Genomic DNA, 19,469 nt, shown 5'->3' on the forward strand with positions numbered 1-19,469 from the left:
AGGAGCCGCAAAGGGATCTGGTGTTTGAGGTAAAACATATGAAGTGATTGATGGTATGGAGTCATATGTTGAGAAAGGACAACATGATAAGAAAACATTTAAAGCTAAGGCAGATCCTTTTGTGCCACAATTATAAGACATGCATACACATGGACAAATCCTCCCAAAGCGTGGTGTTACCAATCCACAAACACCAATAATAACAAACACAGATAGAGCTGTAGCTCAATTCCAATCTCTCCCCACAGCTCCCTTGGCACTCCAGTCAAGCATCAGAAATTCGGGTGAACATGCACACATGGCATCTCCAGCTACATGACCTGTGACAAACAGTGGCGAACAGAGTAATGTATTCACAGACATAGAAAGGCAAAATTAAATCACTACATTATTGGTCCAGTTGCAGTATCTCTCTTCAAAGCCCAAGAAGGAGATTAAAGTTGTTGATGGTGACCCACTTCAGTACCAAGCGTTCATTAAATCCTTTGAGCACAGTATTGAAAGTAAGAACAAAAACCCCAGAGATTGTCTCTTTTATCTGGAACAGTGTGCAGAGGAACAGCCAAGGGAACTTGTAAGGAGCTGCCTACATATGGCCTCAGAAAGAGGATTCAAGAATGCTAAGTCTTTACTGCAGGAGCATTTTGGCAAAGAGCATAAAATTGCAACAGCTTATATGGTCGTCATTAAAACCAGATGACACAAAAGCTCTACAACCATACACCCTCTTTCTAAGAGGATGTTGTAATGCCATGGAAAGTATCAACTACATGCATGAGCTTGACATGCCTGCTAATATGCTAGTCATCATAAGGAAGTTGCCTTACTGGTTGAAGGATATATGGAGAACTGTGACCTGTAAGTTCCAGGAAAAACACAATCAAAGAGCTACCTTTAAGGATATGGTGGATTTCTTTGAAAGGCAAATGAGGATTGCAACAGAGTCAGTATTTGGAGATATCAAAGACCCTCCAACAGTGAGCAGAGATGTGGGGAGGTCCAAGTCACAGCCTCATCCAAGAAAAATAGGAAGCACCATTGCCACCACTGTGACAGATGCAGATCAGGAAAACAATGGAGGAACTAAGGAAAAGAAGAGTTTGCCTGCTGTGAAGAACTGTTTGTTCAGTAGAGGTGGACATGCTTTGGAGATGCATTCCCAGTTGGAAAAGAGGGTACATAGGGAGAAAATTGGTTTCCTAAAAGAAAATGGTGTATGCTTTGGCCATCTGTGTAAATGACACATCAGCAAAAACTGCAGGAAGCAATTCAGCTGGAATGTCAGTGGTTTAAAGCATCCCAGATGCTGCTTATCCACCAAAGGAAGAAGGAAATTGAAAAAGAGCAAGCAGAAAGAAAGGAAGCTGCTGAAACCAGTGTTGTAGCCATTGTTCTGACAAGTGATCTTATTGGGGCCGGTGAGGATAGGTGCAAACTCTCCATAGTGCCTGTACAAGTCAAAGACAGGAAGCGGATTGCAACAGTGCAAACTTATGCATTTCTTGACCCAGGTAGGATCATTTTGCACAGTGAGGCGAATGAATGAGGTTAATCTTCAGGGAAGAAGGTCAGGGATTCTGTTGAGAACTATGGGTCTAAGAAAGGTCCTTAAAACCAGCATTGTTTCAGGCCTAGAGGTCGCTGGACTGGACAGTAGCTATTTTTGTGATCTTCCAGGCAAATACACGCAGAAGATTATACCTGTGCACAAAGGAAAGATCCCACATCAAAATGCCATTGATGGGTGGTCTCATATGAGGAATGTTCATCGACCTGAAATTAGCTCTGAGATAGAGTTGCTGATTGGCTCAGATCTGGAACCACGAGAAGTAATCGAGAGTGACTGTCAAAACCATGCTTGGTTGGACGATTAATGGACCATTAGGAGGAAAAAAATTATAATGTTCAGGAGCAGTTTAGGACTGACTTTCCTGGGGGCCTCAGTGACGACCAAGAACCTTCAAGAGAGGACAAGCAGTTCTTGGATTTAGTCTCAATATCTGCCAAGCTGGTCGATGGCTAGTATTGCAATGATTTACCTTTAAAGGAAAGTCTGATAAACCATTGTTAGGCTATGATTGGCTGCTGCTGGCTGGACACGCCTCCCAAGACCGATCCTACCCACAGCCCCTTGCATGCTCCCCATTCCACTCTGCCTCAATCAGTCAATGAGGTTGATGGCTGTTCTAGTCTATAGTTAATAAAAGCCTGATAGTTTCACATCTCCAGTCCTTTGTGATTATCGATGGTGCATCAATTTTATTAACTATATTTTTCAAAAAGAAGCATGGAACAGTACCTGAAACCTGAGAAGCTCAACATCAACCCTTGATCACTTTTCACCCTGAACACGTTTGAACTCTGACTACGTTGTTTTGAAGACTTTCTGTCAATGGCTCCGGACATTATTTCCACAGATGCTAACTGACTGAGATTACTCTTCTCGCAAGTCGGGCCCCAAGTATTCTTGATGATCAGTGACACCAAGGTACGTAAGACCCTGGAAAAAAAGGTACTTGACCTACAGAGGGTGGTTGAGCTGACAGAGATACAGGAGGTGGGCCTCCAAAATTCAGATGGTTACTCGGCCACCCCTTGGTTGTGACAGGTGCTGCTATCCTGGATGGGGGACCATCCTGCGCCATGAGCAACTGGTCACCCACACTGTCCCACTCCCCTAGTGACCTGACCTCGGCCACCATTGTGGATGATCTCCCCAATTGCTTCTTCTGTGACAGGGTAAGCACCCAAGGAAATGCTGCCTGCCAAGGATGCGGTATGCGCAAGGTGCGGGATAAAGGGACATTATGCCAAAGTTTCCCCGTCCATACTGGCTGTAAAACCTAGCAGCACCGCATGTGGACAGTCAGCGCCATGGACAGCATGATTGGCACCATCTCCTCTACAAACCAGCGACACCATGTGCAAGTCAGGGGGCCACCATTTTGGACCACGCAACAAATGCCATTTTCCCAGGCATACGACACTACAAGGGAACAGTGAGGGTGGTCATCTTAGGGTTGAGGGCAGCCATTTCAGGATCATGAGCACTCATTGGACTCAGACAGCGAGTCTATACTGGCCTCCATCACCCTGAACCAAGAGGCACCACATGAATTCACCTGGTCCACAATGGATGTCTAGGTAAACATGTGTATTACCGACTGCTTATTCGATAGTGGGAGCACAGAAAATTTTATATCCACCCCGATAATGCTAGGCACCTATCCCTTAAGGTACGGCCCACCAAACACAAGCTATAATTCATGTCCAAATCACATGGCAGCCAACAATGTGTGCTGCGTAGTGACCATGACCGTTGGAGGCATAGTCTACAAACATTTCAGACTACTTGTCATGCCAGAAATCTGTGCCCCCTTGCTACTGGTACTGGACTTCCAGTGCCAACTACAGAAATTGACATTGCAATTCGATGGGGCCCATCCCCCTTTACTGTTTGCAACAAACAATTCATAGACGGCCCTCCACGTGTGATTTGTGGCTTCTCGACCCTCAAGGTCAACCTCCTCCCCACTGTTCATCAATCTCACCCCCAACTGCAAGCCAGTGGCGACCAGGAGTAGACAGTTCTGTGTGGCAGACAAGGTGTTTATTAAGTTGGAGGTTCAGCGCTTATTGGGTGAGGGCATCAAGGGTAGCAATAATCCTTGGAGGGCCCAGACAACTGTGGTCAAGAACGGGGAAAAGAATAGGATGGTCATAGACTACAGCCAGACTATCAACTGCTACACACAGCTTGACGTGTACCCCCTTCCCCGCAAATCCGATATGGTCAACCAGATCGCACAAGATCAGATATTCCACATGATTGACCTGACGTTGGCATATCACCAGCTCCCAATCTGCCCAGAGAACAACCAGTACACTGCATTCGAGGCGGATTGTCACCTCTACCACTTCTTCCAGGTCCCTTTCAGCGTCAAAAAAAGGGTCTCCATTTTCTAGCGTGAGATGGACCGCAAGGTGGAGCACTATAATCTGCAGGCCACCTTCCCATTCATTGATAATGTAATGATCTGTGACCACGACTTGCAAGATCACAATGCAAATCTCTGTAAGTTCCTCTGGGCAGCAAAATGCCTGAACCTTACTTAGAACGAGGACCAATGAATGTTCTGGACAGCACAACTAGCCATCCTCGGCTGCATGGTCGAGAACGGCATCATTGGCCCTGACCCTGACCTTATGCATCTGTTGCTAGAGCTACCTCTCCCATGTACCCTCAAAGCACTGAGAAGATGCCTCGGGTTCATCTCATATTACACTCAATGGGTCCCCATCCATGCAGACAAGATTTGCCCATTGGTAAAAGCCACCATGTTTCCCCTACCGCAGAGGCCTACACTACATTTGACCATATCGAAGACAACATTGCCAAAGCAGCCATGCAAGCCATAGATGAGTCCACACCTTTCCAATTGGAGAGCGGTGCATCTGACTTTGCTCTGGCTACCACACTCAATCAAGTGGCCAGACCCGTTGCCTTGTTCTCACTCATCCTACTCCTCCATTGTGAAGGAGGCCTAGGGCATCATGGAGGCAGCATGCCACTGGAGACACTACCTCGCCAAAAAACAATTCACTCTCCTCACAGATCAGCGAGCGGTCACATTCATGTTTAACAATAAGCAAAGGGGCAAAATCAAGAATGAAAAGATCCTCAGGTGGAGAAATGAACTGTCCACTTACAAATATGACATCCTCTAAAGACCTGGCAAACTTATCGAGCTCCCGGATACTCTATTCCGTGGGATCTGTGTCAGTGTTCAAATGGACAGACTGCAAATTCTCCATAATAACCTTTGTCACCCTGAAGTAACTAGGTTTTTTCATTTTATCAAAGCTCTGAATCTACTATTGTAATTTACCCTCTTGTAAATTTCAGAGAATACAAGCCTAGTCTATCCAAGGAAGTCCGGACAATGACTAAAAACAGCCAGATCTGTGCCAAATGCAAGCCTCAATTCTACCGACCGGACAAGGAGCACCTGATCAAAGCTACTCACCACTTCAAGCGCGTAAACATTGATTTCAAGGGGCCCTCCCCTCCTCCACTGAAATGCTTACTTCCTTACAATCATCGACGAATATTCCCGTTTCCGTTTCACCATCCCATGCCTGGACATCATCACCATGGTCACAGATACCAAGGCCCTCCACAGTATCTTCATGCTCTTTGGGTACCCCGGCTTCATCCACAGCGATGGAGGACCTCATTCATGAGTGATGATCTGCAACAGTACCTGCTGGCCAGGGGCATCGCCATGAACAGGACTAGCAGCTACAACTCTAGAAGAAAATGGGCAAGTGGAAAGGGAGAATGCCACTGTCTGAAAACTATCCTTCTGGCACTGAGATCATGGGGCCTCCCCATCTTCCAATGGCAAGAGGTCCTCCCAGACGCACTCCACTCTGACCAGTCACTTATGTATATCCACCAACACACCTCATGATTGGATGTTTGCTTTCCCAAGGAAGTCTGCATCAGGGATTATGCTGCCCTGCCTGGCTTATCTCCCCAGGTCCGATCCTACTTTGAAAGCACGCCAGGCATCTAAGTCTGACCCACTGGTCAGGATGGTTCACCTCCTCCATGCTTACCCCCGGTATGCCTATGTCGTCTTCCCTGACGGCCAAAAGGACAAGATCTAGCATCATTGGGCACCTCCCCAACCACGACTGACCACCAATGGACACTTCCCTCCATTTCTACCTTAGGGGTCCTTGAGCCTACATTGACCACTCTTCACCCCTGCCCACTGTTGTAGCCAATGTTGCTCCAGCACCACACTCCCTTACTCCCTCACCTGCCCCGCCCCTCGACAAACCGTAACCGGTGATGACAAGCCTTCCTCACAAGCTGCTCAGGACATGTCAGCAGCACCCAATCCATTACCAAGTCATTCACTGTGGCTTAGGAGACACCCTGACAGACTTAATCTGTACATATGTATATTTGTTTAATCTTATTTTTCTCAGCCCGCAGGACTCTTCTTAAAAAGGAGGGATGAATGTGGTAAACCACTGTTAACATAGAAACATAGAAAATAGGTGCAGGAGTAGGCCATTTTGGCCCTACAAGCCTACACCACCATTCAATGGCTGGTCAGTACCCAGTTCCTGCCTTCTCCCCATACCCCTTGATCCCCTTAGCCACAAGGACCAAATCTAACCTACTCTTAACTATTGACAAGGAACCAGCCTCAACTCCTTCCTGTGGCAAAGAATTCCACAGATCCACCACTCTCTGAGAGAAGAAATTTTTCATCTCAATCCTAAAAAAACTTGCCCTTTATCCTTTAACAGTTAAGACAGAATAGACACTGGAAGGTTGTTTCCAATGCTGGTTCTAGTTTTTCCCAGCATTGGAAACAACCTTCCAGTGTCTATTTAGTCTAAACCCTTAAGAATTTTATATGTTTCTGTAAGATTCCCCCTCAATCTTGTAAATTTCAGAGAATACAAGCCTAGTCTATCCAACATTTCTTCAAATGCAAGTCCTTCCATCCCTGCTATCAGTCTAGTGAACCTTCTCTGCATCCCCTCCATGTCCTTCCTCAGATAAGGAGACCAAAACTGCACGCAGTACTCCAGGTGTGGTCTCACCAAGGCCCTGTACAGCTGCAGTAGGATCTCTGTTATGCTACAATTGGCTGCTGCCACTTGGACACGTCTCCCAAGACCATAGGTTCTTGCATGCTCCCCATTCTACTTTTCCTCGATCAGTCAATGAGGTTGATGTCTGTTCCATTTTATAGTTAATAAAAGTGTGTTAATCTATGAGGATAGTTATGGAACTGTTGGTTACCTGTTACTGCATAATAACCATGGTCAAAAATAAGGATACCCAAACCATTCCACTATCTTATGCTCCCACAAGTAAGGAAATCTGTTATTGATAAACGTATTGAGACAGCAGTCGCCCAAATGCAGTCAGTTATTGAGCTTGGTAGAGTGATATGAGACAGAAAGACCCTTCCTGTTATATATGCTTTGAAAGAAGTTATGGTTATGTACCAGGATTCAGAAGCACAGAAAGAGTTGAACGATTACATTAGGCTTGGAATTAGTATTCTGGAAATGAGCCACAGATCAGAAGACTTCATCAAAATTGTCAGCACTGCAGAAAATGACCTGCGAGAACTACTAAAAATTCCTGAAAACTAGAGTGATCTTTCTCCCTGGAGGTCAACTGGATAGTTCAGTGCTGTACCTTATTGGATTAAAAGAAGGGAGGAGTGCAGAATATACGTTAATGGATCCTGAATTGCCAATGCAGCCAAAGAAGCAGAGAAATATGGAAAAGTGAATATTGTGCGTCCCAAGTTTGATGCTAAAAGAACTATTCCTAATCCAAGAAATTGGAATTTGAACCCGAATGCCTCTATGTTTACTATTGTGCCAATGAGACAGTTCCTGATGTGGAATTCCCCTTTATCCTAGACATAAAGGGAACCGTGCTGGTCTGTGACATGTCCTCAAGTTTTATTTCAAAGTTAGTGAATGTAACTTACTTGAGTTTGATTTTTACTGATGCTCAGAAAAATATTGGATGTGCTGGGGTGACTGTGGTAATAATCAGAGAGGATCTTCTGGGATATGCACTGACAGAATGTCCAGTAATTTTTGGCTATAAAGTACAAAGGAGTTGCATTTCTCTGTACAACACTCCAGCTACCTACAATATTTACATTATAGGATTGGTCTTGTAATGGATCAAAAATTCTGGGGGCTGATGAAACAATGGGTAAGAATAGCACTGTGAAATCAAAGCTGATTTATGACGTAATTGATGGATCAAATGGATTCAATGTGTGTCTGGCTCCTCAACCTGCAGAAGCAAGATGAATATTCCAAAATGCATTAGGAATGCATATGGAGACAGTATTCTTGAAACAGTTTCTTGACAAGGCTGCTATGTTATTAAAAATAACATGATATTGTTAAAGGGCCACAGCTCTGTCAGTGGAATTCAAATTTCCTTATAATGCTGTGACAGTGGAAGAAACCCCAAAACTGCTTGACTTTATTTTGTTGTTTTTTTGGAACTTGCCCCTTGGCCACTACACAGACCAGACTTTACTGGTCCAGAGTGTTGGTAAAGATCTCTTTTCAAGGCTATGTGCTGGAAATCTTTGGCCTAAGAAGAATGAAGATCTACATAATATTGGAATTTATTGTATTTGATTGTTATTTATAATTGTATAATTATTATTTGACACACAATAATTAGAGGCTGGTGTAAGAGCCAAAGGCTCATTTTTTACCGTGGTCAGTTTGGCTGCAGCCTTTGGCAGCAACCCGGGGACGGAGGCTGTGTGAGTTCTGTTTGTTCTGGTGTGCATGCGCTGTTGGGTGGGGGGTTGGCACATGCACAGATGTTCGGGCAGTTGGCAGTTAGTTAGCCCGTGTTGACTGTAATGGCGAAATAGACAGTGATGAGTGAGGCTCCGATATTTTCTGTTGACCATTACCGAAGGGATTGAACATTACGCTGCCGAGGCAATCGAACATTACATTACCAAAGAGACTGTTCTTAATACGTTAGACATTGATCGTAATGTTATCAAGTTTAAGAACATTACCACGGCTGTTACAAGTCCTTTTGTGTTAATTAATAAAATGTTATCCACAATGCTGGTCAGATCTATGTGTAGATATTATGACTACCTTAATTAATTCTAGATATAGATTGATTCATTATAATTTTCTGCACTAATTATATCTCACACCTCAAAAGATACATAAAATAAACTAGAATTTTCTGGTATGTGTTTTAGGTGTGATACAGATGTTGGTACCTTTTTACATTCTACCTGCTTATGCACGAAATTAAAGTCCTTTTGGATAGAATTGGGGAAGTGTTGACAAAAATTGTTGGGGTGAACTTTCCTCTAGACCTGCAATTGTCTCTTCTGGGGAATTTGGCAGTTATAAAAGGTAATTTCTCCAGAAGTAAATCTAAATTTATTAAAATTGTTTTGCCAAGAGCCAGGAAATGTACAGCTGTAACATGGAAACCTGATTTCCTACTTCACATTGATTGTTGGAACATGAAGTACAAAGTTGTATTCCCCTTGAGAAGATTATTTATAATCTGAGGAATAGATACAGCATGTTCGTCGAAACTTGGCAACCTCATGGAGATTTATTAAATGCCCAGACTGTATAATTATTTTAATATTTGTCCATTAGTATACTCCTTATTAGAAATTTAATGCTTTTAAAGTGATGTGACTCTGAGATGACAAAGCTTGCTCCTGTTTCTATTTTCTTTCTTTTTATCTCCCCCTATTCCCTGCTGTCTTTCAAATCTGGGGAGGGGGTGCTGGGAGAAGAGGAACTCTTTTTTCAGACCTTATGAATGTTTTTCTAAGATTTTATATTCAATGTATTATTGTTATTATATGAATTGAGTCCTACATTCTGCATATTCTTAGAACTTAAATAAAATATTCAAAAAAATTATTAGTAATAAACTGTTTTAAAACTCATCTGGACTTCATTGTGAATTTCTCAAACGTATCAAAGGAAAGACCCCCACTGAGTGGCATTTGTATGAATAGTAGTTGCTGCACTTAGGATTACCAAATCAACAGTTTGGAACATAGAACCATAGAATGCTACAGCACAGAAAACAGGCCATTTGCCCCTTCTAGTCTGGGCCAACCATTATTCCACTAGTCCCAATGACCTGCTCCCATTCCATAACTTTCCAGATCTCTCCCATCCATGTATTGTGTCTATCAAATTTATTCTTAAAGTTTAAGAATGAGCCCACATCACCACACCAGGTGGCAGCTCATTCCACACTCTCACCACGTTCTGAATGAAGAACCTTCCCCTAATGTTCCCCCAAAACTTTCCCCTTTCAGCTTAAGACTATGACCTCTCATATTTATCTGTGGAAAAAGTCTACTCACATTCACTCTGTTTCTACCTCTCATCATTTTGTAAACCTCTATCAAATCTCCCCTCATTCTTCTTCGCTCCAAGGAATAAAGTCCTAACCTGCTTACTCTTTCCCTGTAACTCAACTCCTGAAGACCCAGCAACATCATAGTATATCTTCTCTTTCAATCTTATTCAAATCTTTCCTGTAGTTAGGTGACCAGAACTGCACACAATATTCCAAATTTGGCCTCACTAATGCCTTAAACAACTTCAGCATAACATTCCAACTCCTGCACTCAATACTTTGATTTTTAAAGGCTAAGATGCCAAAAGCTTTCTTTACAACACTGTCCACCTGCAACACCACCTTCAGAGAACAATGTATCTGTATTCCCAGATCCCTTTGATCCTCCGTATTCCTGAGTGCCCTACCATTTACTCTGTATGTCCTATCTTCATTTGCCCTTCCAAATGGAACATCTCACACTTGTCTGCATTAAACTCCATCTGCCATTTTTTGGCCCATTCTCCTGGTTGGTCTAGATCCTTCTGCAAGCTTTGAAAATCTTCTTTGAAGTTCACAACACCTTTTATCTTTGTGTCATCAGCAAACTTGCTGATCCAATTTACCACATTATCATCCAGATCACTGATATAGACAACAAACAACAATGGTCCCAACACAGATCCCTGATGCACACCACTAGTTGCAGTCCTCCAGTCTGAGAAGCAACCATCCACTACCACTCTCTGTTTTCTCCCGCACAGCCAATTTCAAATCCAGTTTACAACCTCTCCATGGATACCTACCTAGTGTCTTAACCTTCTGAACTAACCTCCCATGTGGGACCTTGTCAAAGACTTTAACCTCCTTGAAAAATGCTAAAAGATTTGTTAAACACGATTTATCACACACAAAGCCATGCTGGATGTCCTAATAGCCCATGGCTGTCCAAATACCTATATATACCCTATCTTTCAGAACTCCGTCCAATAATTCATCTATTATTGATGTCACTTACTGGCCCATAATTACCTGGTTTATTTTTGGAGCCTTTTTTAAACAACAGGACAATATGAGGGCACCTCACCTGTGGCTAAGGACATTTTGAATATATCTGCCAGATCCACTGCAATTTCTACATTAGTATCCCTCAAGGTCAGGGGGAATATCATATCATTAAGAAGAGTGTACTGGTGAGCTGAGTAATCACAAAGGAAATGGTAGGCCAAGGAAAACTTTCTCTGCTGATAACACAGCATATAATGAAGACAAATCCACAAATACCTGTCCAAGAAATATTTAAATCCTGAAGAATTCTGGAAAAAGGTCTTGTGGATAGATGAGACCAAAATTAACCTGGATCAGAGTGGTGACAAGAGCAAAGTGTGAAGGCATAAAGGAACTGCCAAAGATCAAAAGCATATCACTTCATCTGTGAAACATGGGGGTAGGGGAATTATGGCATGGGCATGCATAGCTGCCAAAGGTACTAACACATATCTTTCTCAACAAATTTTCCCTCACCTATATATTTGACTATAATCCTCTGTATTTGTATTTTCCTCATCCAATGCTTGACTTCAGTCAGTTTTAATGCCTTAAAAATAACCATCAGTTCCTCTTTTCTCTTACTCTGCAGCTCTGCAGGTGATGGTTGTGACAAAAATGTATCAACATCCATTGCTGCTGTTTTTCCACACACAAGCTTTAAATTAGCTTGAAAAAACCAATTAACTAATAAATCACAAAACGGACGATTCCCCATAAAATGTTACGAGCCCACAGGACCCATAAACCCAGCAGCAATAGATATTCACCAAGACAAATGGTTACTTAAACAAAAGTTGCTTTTAATTATCTTTAAACATGAAAATAGAATCAAACTTTAACTTATCTCTATTGACTTACTTAACCTAACTTAACCCCCTTCTGATTCTAAGTACACGTGTATGTAATGTGTATGTAAGTTCAGAAAAATTATTTGGTTCATAGTCCAATCTCATTTCTCATTCCTCCAAGTTCACTGGTTGCTGGCAATGCTTATACTGTGCACGGAATTTAACATTTATAAAGTTCACCAGGCTTTGGTGCTTAAAAAGTAAATGGTTACCGCTCAGGAAGGTTCTTGTCGGTTTTCAGAGAGATTTGTTGCACATTTACTTCCATCAGCCACTTCAGTGTCTTGCTGAAGAAACTTGCCCCTTCATGATTCTCCAGATGATAACCTCTTTCTTGCAGGTCATCTCAGGCTTTCAACAAGCTTGCCAGCTTGTCTTGTTCCAGTCCCAGCTCCTGTTACTGCCTGTAACACTGTCCAAGTGATCTGTGTGTGTGTGTGTGTCTCTCTCTCTCTGAGAGGAAGCCTGTTTGACTCTCTCTGCTTGAAAAACCACATGACCCTCTTAGAACAAGTTCTCTTCCAGACAATCTGCGGCCCCAACAAGATCTTTCATCTGTTGCCTTTTGTAAACAACAATCCATTAGTGAAGTCTCTTTAGCACTCTTCAAAGCTTTTGCAAAAGCTGTTGGCCCCAATATGTCTAGCATGGGGCAGAGCTCCAGCATTTCAAATAAGATCTGTTTTAAAGTGTTTGTATGTGACCTACTCTAACAAACCTTTCCCAATTTATCTCCCAAAAACATATCTATATACTCTTTCACAATTGATTATGCAACTGCTGATGACAGTAGCAAAATTAATTCTGAGGTGTATAGAAACAACATATCTGTTCAGGTTTGAGCAAATGCCTCCAAACTCATTGGATAGTACTTCATCCTACAGCAAGTCAGTGATCTTAAACAATATGCCAAAGCAACAAAAGAGCTTTTCAAAGCTAAAAACTGAAAAATTCTTGAATGGCCAAGCCTTTGGGAGAGTGATTTATCTGGCTGAGTATTAAAAATCTGTGCTGAGCAACTTAACATTATTATTCACAGATATCTTCAATATCTCACTCCAGCAAGGTGTGGTGCCCACTGGCTTAAAACAGGTGTCAATCAAACAGGTGCCCAAGAAGAATGCTGTAACCTGCCTTAATGACTACTGACCAGTAGCACTTATATGAACAGTGATTTTGAAATGTTGGTGTTGAAGCATATCAGCTTCTGTCTGAGCAATGACATGGATTTGTTCCAGTTTGCCTATCATAGCAACAAGTCTATAGCGGATGCCATCTCACTGACTCCACACAAATCCCCGGAACAACTAGATAGTAAAGATGTCTTCATTAGGATGCTCTTTATCGACTACAGTTCAGCATTTAACACCATCATCCCCTCAAACCTGATTCAGCAAACTCCAAGACCTTGGACTTAACACCCCATTGAGTAATTGGATCCTGGATTTCCTCACCTGCAAACCACAATCAGTGAAGATTGGCAAGAACATCTCCACAATCTCCATCAGTACTGGAGCACCACAGGGCTATGCTTTTTGTCCCCTGCTCTACTTAGTTTATACCTACGACTGTGTTGCTCGGTATGACAATAATACTATAAATTTCCCGATGATTCCACAGTAGATGATTGTATAAAGAAAGATGATGAATCAGCATTCAGGAGGGAGATTGAAAACTTGGCTGAATGTTGCACCAACAACAACCTTGTATTCAGTGTCACCAAAACAAAGGAGTTGATTGTTGACTTCAGGAAGGGAAAACTAGAGATATACATTAGGGGATCAGAGGTGGAGAGGATGAGAAAATTTAAGTTCTTGGGAGTCACTATCTTGGAGTACCTTTCCTGGACCCAACACACTAATGGCATGATAAAGAACGCACGTCAATACCTCTACTTCGTCAGGAGTTTTCAGCGGTTTGGTATGACACCAGAAACCCTGGAAAATTTCTACAGATGTGTGGTGGAAAGTGGGGTGACCGGCTGCATCACAGTCTGATATGGGGACACCAATACCCCTGAGCGTAAAGCCCTCCAAAAGGTAAAGACGTAGCTCAGGACATCACAGGCAAAACCCTCTCCACTATTGAGAACACCTACAAGGAATGCTTCCATTGGAGAGCAGCAAGAATCATCAATGATCCACACCACCCAGCACCCACTCTATTCTCACTGCTGCCATCAGGAAAGAGGTATAAGTGCATTAAAACTCACACCACCAGGTTCAGGAACAACTGCTACTCCTCCATCATTAGGCTCCCCAACAACAAATTCAATAAGGGACTCATTTAAGGACTCTTACATTGTACTTTATTGTTTTTTTATTCTCTCTGTATTGCATAGTCAGCTTGTTTATATTTGTTAGCTGTTTACAGTTCTTTATTTATTTTCATGTGTACGCTGTGTCATTTTTTTTGCACTCCCAATAAGTGGTAATTCTGCCTCGCCCGCAGAAAAAAATGAATCTCAGGGTTTAGTTTAGTTTATTTATTTAAATAGAACACTTAAAACAACTCACATTGACCAAAGTGCTGTACGGATCAAAAGGACATCACAACTTGGCAACTATTTAAAGTACAGATAAAATGAATACAAGAGGTTAGAACACAAGGTAAGAATCAGGTGCATGAGGAGAACTCAAAATGCTAGTGAATAAAAGTACATCTTCAATCTGGATAGAAGAGAGTTGATGGAAGGGCCCAATTTGATAGAAGGAGGAATATTGTTCCGTAGTTTGGGGGCTGCAATAGCGAAGGTGCGATCTCCTCTGAGTTTATGATTTGAACGCGGAACAGCCAAACGCCCCAAGTTAGCCAACCTGAGGGGTCTTGAAGTGGAATAAGGAGTTAGGATATCCGTGATATAAGAGGGAGCTAGTCCATTAAGGGCTTTATGGACAAACAGGAGAACATTAAAATAAATTCTGAGCCATACTGGAAGCCAATGGAGGGAGGCCAGAATAGGAGTGATATGGTCCCTCTTCTTGGAACCAGTTCCAGACGGGATAATGAAGACTGACTAATTCCAGTATATAGAGAGTTAGAAGAGTCTAAATGGGAGAATATAAGGGTATGGATAACTTTCTCAGATCTTTAAATGAAAGGAATCATTTGATTTTGGCAATAGTGTAAAGCTGGAAAAAGCTAGCTTTTACTACTGTATTAACTTGTTTGTCGAACTTGAAGGTGGAATCAAATATCACACAAGGGATTTGACATGGGTTTAATGAGGATGGATAAGTTACCAAGATTATTGGAGATAATTTTGGTAGAATTAGGGGGACCAAATAGGATAACCTCAAATTTGCCTGCATTTAGCTGTAAGAGGTTTTGAGCCATCCAACACTTTATGTCCTCGAGACAGTTAATGAGACTGGCCATCTTTGATTGGTTGTTAGGTTTCAAGGGGAGATAGAGCTGAGTATCATCGGCATAGCAGTGGAAAGAGATGCTGTGATTTTGAATGATGTGACCAAGGGGAGCAGTATTAAAAAAAAGAGAATGAGCTTAGAATAGACCCTTGCAGGATCCTACAGGAAAGGGTAGCTGAGGAAGATGAAAATTTGTCCATATTAACTGAGAAAGTCCTATCATTAAGATAAAATTTAAACAAGTTCAAGGCCATGCCATTGACACCAAAGCTATACTGGAAACGGTCTATTAAAACAGCATCATCCACAGTATCAAACACTGTGCTAAGGTCCTGGAGAATTAGAATGGCGAAGCCACCTGAGTCAATAGAAAGGAGAAGGTTATTATACACTTTTATTAAGGCTGAATCTGTGTTATGGTGGACCTTATAACCTGACTGAAATCTTTCTGATACGTTGTTTTGATGTCTGTAGGACAACAATTGGCTAAGAACAACTTTTTTCAAGGACCTTTGAAAGGAATGGAAGTTTAGAAACAGATCTGTAATTTTTGGGTGTGGTGAGAATCTAAGTTGGGTTTTTTCAGGAGGGGCTGAACCACAGCACGCTTGAAACAAATTGGAACAGTACCAGTGGCCAGGGAACTGTTAATAATAGAGAGGATGCTAGAACCGACTATGTCAAAAACATCCTTCAGGAGGGGAGTAGGGGTCAATTTATAGGTTTCATGGATGACACAATCTTTCTAAGAGTGGGTAGCGTGATGGGGTGAAAACGGTCCAGATTAGACGAACAGAACTGTGGTATAGTTATGTTATGGGTTTGGGGTGGGGGAATGTTTTTCCTGATGCTCTCAACTTTGTTTATGAAGATTTTTTTAAATTCTTCACATTTGGTCAGAAATGCATCAGAGTTGGCATTGGGTGAAGGACCAATGACTAAGTTGATGGGACTGAAAAAGACCTTGGGATTATGGAAGTTATTGGAAATTAGGTTAGCAAAATATTTTGTTCTTTCGGCTTTTACTGCTTCCTGGAATATGTGCAGGTTGATTTTCAAAATTTCAAGAGAAATTTGTCATTTATCTCACTTCCACTTTTGTTCAGCTATCCTGCACTCCCTCCTCGGGGCTTTGTTAGTATTATTAGGCTAAGGCACTGTCTTAAGCTTAGGGTTTTTCACTTTAAGTAGTGCTACAGCATTCAGGATAGAAGAACAGGTGTTATAAAATAGGGAAGTAAGTTCCTCAGTGTGGAGATAGGGAGGGGACACCTCAATAGTGGAAGTATTTGAAGCCGCTAAAATGGCCTTTGAGAACTTATTAGCAGTCCACAAGTTAATGACGGTTGTATATGATGTCATGTATGTATTCTGATAATAAATCTGAAATCTCATTCACCTGATCTAAATCCAATTGAGCATGCCTTCCATATGCTGAAGAGAAAAAGAAAACTTCACGGGACAAGCCCCTGAAATAGCCCAAAGGTAGCTGCGGTAGATGCCTGGCAGAACATCACCAGAAAAGATATTCAGCACCTGGGGATGTCTATGAATCACGGACTTCAAGCAGTCATTGCATGCAAGGGATATGCTACAAAGTGCTAAACGTGACTACTATAATATATATACTATTGCTATGACCTAAATGAGGGAACTATGCATAAAAAGTGCTGTAATTTCTACATGGTCAAACCAAAATGTATACAAATAACTTTGAATAAAATCTGCAATGTGCACTTTAATCACATGAGAATTGTTTGATTACAAATTTAAAACAGTGCAGCACAGGGAAAAGTGCCTTCGCGGAGTCCATTATCCACTATTTTTGTGCACTATTATTTTTTTTTGGTAATGTTGTAAGATGATTATAATATGAATGGTTGCACTATGTTGAAAATATGATTCACCAGAACTCTCAGAGTCGGTGATAATCCAGGAGAGCAGCCCTACGAGATTTTCCCAGATCAAAAGCACTTTTTAAAACTGAGCTTTTCACTTTTTCAGGATTTGCAGTGAGAAGAGCATAGAAGGAAAAATATATCTTTGTTGCAAACATTATGGTGGGCACTTTATAAGTCTATTTGCAATATTTTTCCATTCTCCAAAAGTGGATCATACCAGTAGAATCTACTAAAAAACATTCCTGAGTTTCAAACATTAATGTTGTTCATTACTTGAACATATGATTTACCATTCCCATTGATTAGGCTTTGTCAGTGGACTCAAAATCACATTGACTCTATTTTTAGTTTAATCAACATAATTGCCCATTGGATGGCTGTTGAGATATGTTCACATTAGCCAGGGTGCATTGTGCCTGCTGTTTTTAATTTTACACTTCAGACAGATCCAAATCTGGGGTGAACACTGAATCTCTCATTAAACAGCACTTCAGACTTTAATGAAGACAATTGCAGTGAATAAGCTCTATCGATTTATTTACAGAAATAAATTCACATGTGGTAGCCAGTAAAACTGACATAATTGATATTCTCAGTTTCCTCTGAAATTAAAGGTTACGGAGAGAAGGCGGGGACGGGGTACTGAACTTTAAGATCAGCCATGATCTCGTTGAATGGCGGAGCAGGCTCGAAGGGTCGAATGACCTACTCCTGCTCCTATCTTCTATGTTTCTAAATGCTAATGCCATGCTAATGAATAATGAAAAATAGTTGGTACTTCCCAACATAGAATCCATCACCACCAAATGCATGGAACCATTTAAATTTAAGCCAAGGTCCTAAGACTAATTGAAATATTAGGCTTCTTTCCAAATTTTTGATGTGAGAAGCAGTCACAGATATATTGTATACAAAGAGAAGCCACAGAAATGGCAGCTCATCAAGGCTGCAATTGATGGTAAACCCTCAATGGGATTACCAGTTTAGAGGTCCTGCTGCCACTGACACACACTGCACATTTTCCAAGTAGAAGTATCAAATGGTGGAACGGCATTGGGAGAGGCAGCTCATATGCCATTCATTCTAGAAAGTCTGATCTCAATGACTACAATGTTGCAATGACACCAGTCTCGAAAGCTAAAAAATGTGCGACACATACTTTTTTAATACAGGGACACAATCCTTTATCCGGACATCTAAAATCCAGAAAGCTCCAAAATCCGGCAAGTGGGGAGAGAGATGGCAGCACGAGTTGGGCAGGCGAAGGGGAGAGACGGCAGAGCAAGTCGGGTGGGTGAGGTGAGGGGAGACAGGCAGTGCAAGTTGGGTGGGCGAGGGGTAGGAGAACGGCAGCGCTAATCGGGTGGGCAAGGGAGGGGGGAGATAGCAGCGTGACTGGAAGGGGGTGGGGTGGATACGGCAGCACAATTCAGGGTGGTCTTAAATCTGGCTTTCCGAATTCTGAAATCAGAACACACTGTCACCCAAGGATTTCCGATAAAGGATGGTGTACTTGTGATATGAAAAGCAGGGGTGCAGTGCTAATATTTTAGGGGCCAGAGCTCACCAAAAACAGCTACAAGGAGGTGCCAGAACCACCCCATAAGGTGCCTGGAGTGGTTGCATGAAGTGTCAGAGCAGCACTGCACTCCTGATGGAAAGGGACAGGTCTGGTTCATGGGTTGAGATTTTAAATTGGAGAATGGCTAATTTTGATGGAATCAGAAAGGATCTAGCAAGTCTGGATTGGGGAAGGTTGTTTTCTGGCAAAGGTGTGCTTGGTAAACGAGAGACCTTAAAAACTGAAATTCTGATGGTACGGAGTTTGTATGTTCCTATCAGAATTAAAGGCAAATTAGACTGAATTGTTTGAAGAGGTGAGTTACATAGTGAAAAAGGGAATGCCAGCAGGTGTCATTCACAATGGACTCCATGAAGGCATTTAATAAATTCTTTCACAAGAGATAGTTAGTTAAATGTGAAGTTTCAAGATCAGAATGCAAATTATTGATCTGATTTAAAAAATTAGTTGAGAGATTTGAGAGCTAATGGGAAGGTGATCCTGTGGCTGGTGATCCTGGTGTTCTCTGAAGATCTGTATTGGGTTCACAACTATTTTTGTGATTAGTAATCATGACACAAGAGATCACAAACAATGTGGATGGAAAGTAAATTGTGAAGTGACAATAGGTAGAAATGTGGCAAATTTATTTCCAAGCAGGCATATATGACATGACAAAGAATGGAACTGAGTAATTTTGAAATAAGCTAAACCAGAGGCAGAGAAAATATTTTTAGTGGTCCATGTATATCAATTAATTAAAAAGTCATGGAAAATTCAGAAAATAATCAATGCTGACCTCCAGAACAAATTATGCAATAA

The 19,469-nt window shown here is 41.8% G+C and overlaps 1 protein-coding gene and 1 pseudogene across 1 annotated transcript in view; one reads left to right on the plus strand and one right to left on the minus strand.

The window, feature by feature from the left end:
• Positions 1–19,469, minus strand: part of ablim2 (actin binding LIM protein family, member 2) — a 381,413-nt gene that overhangs the window by 159,886 nt on the left and 202,058 nt on the right. The gene's annotated exons all lie outside the window — the stretch shown is intronic.
• Positions 7,027–12,966, plus strand: LOC138759622 (phosphoserine aminotransferase-like; annotated as a pseudogene).

Source organism: Narcine bancroftii, chromosome 3 (genome assembly GCF_036971445.1).
Source record: "Narcine bancroftii isolate sNarBan1 chromosome 3, sNarBan1.hap1, whole genome shotgun sequence".
Classification (NCBI taxonomy): Eukaryota; Metazoa; Chordata; class Chondrichthyes; order Torpediniformes; family Narcinidae; genus Narcine; species Narcine bancroftii.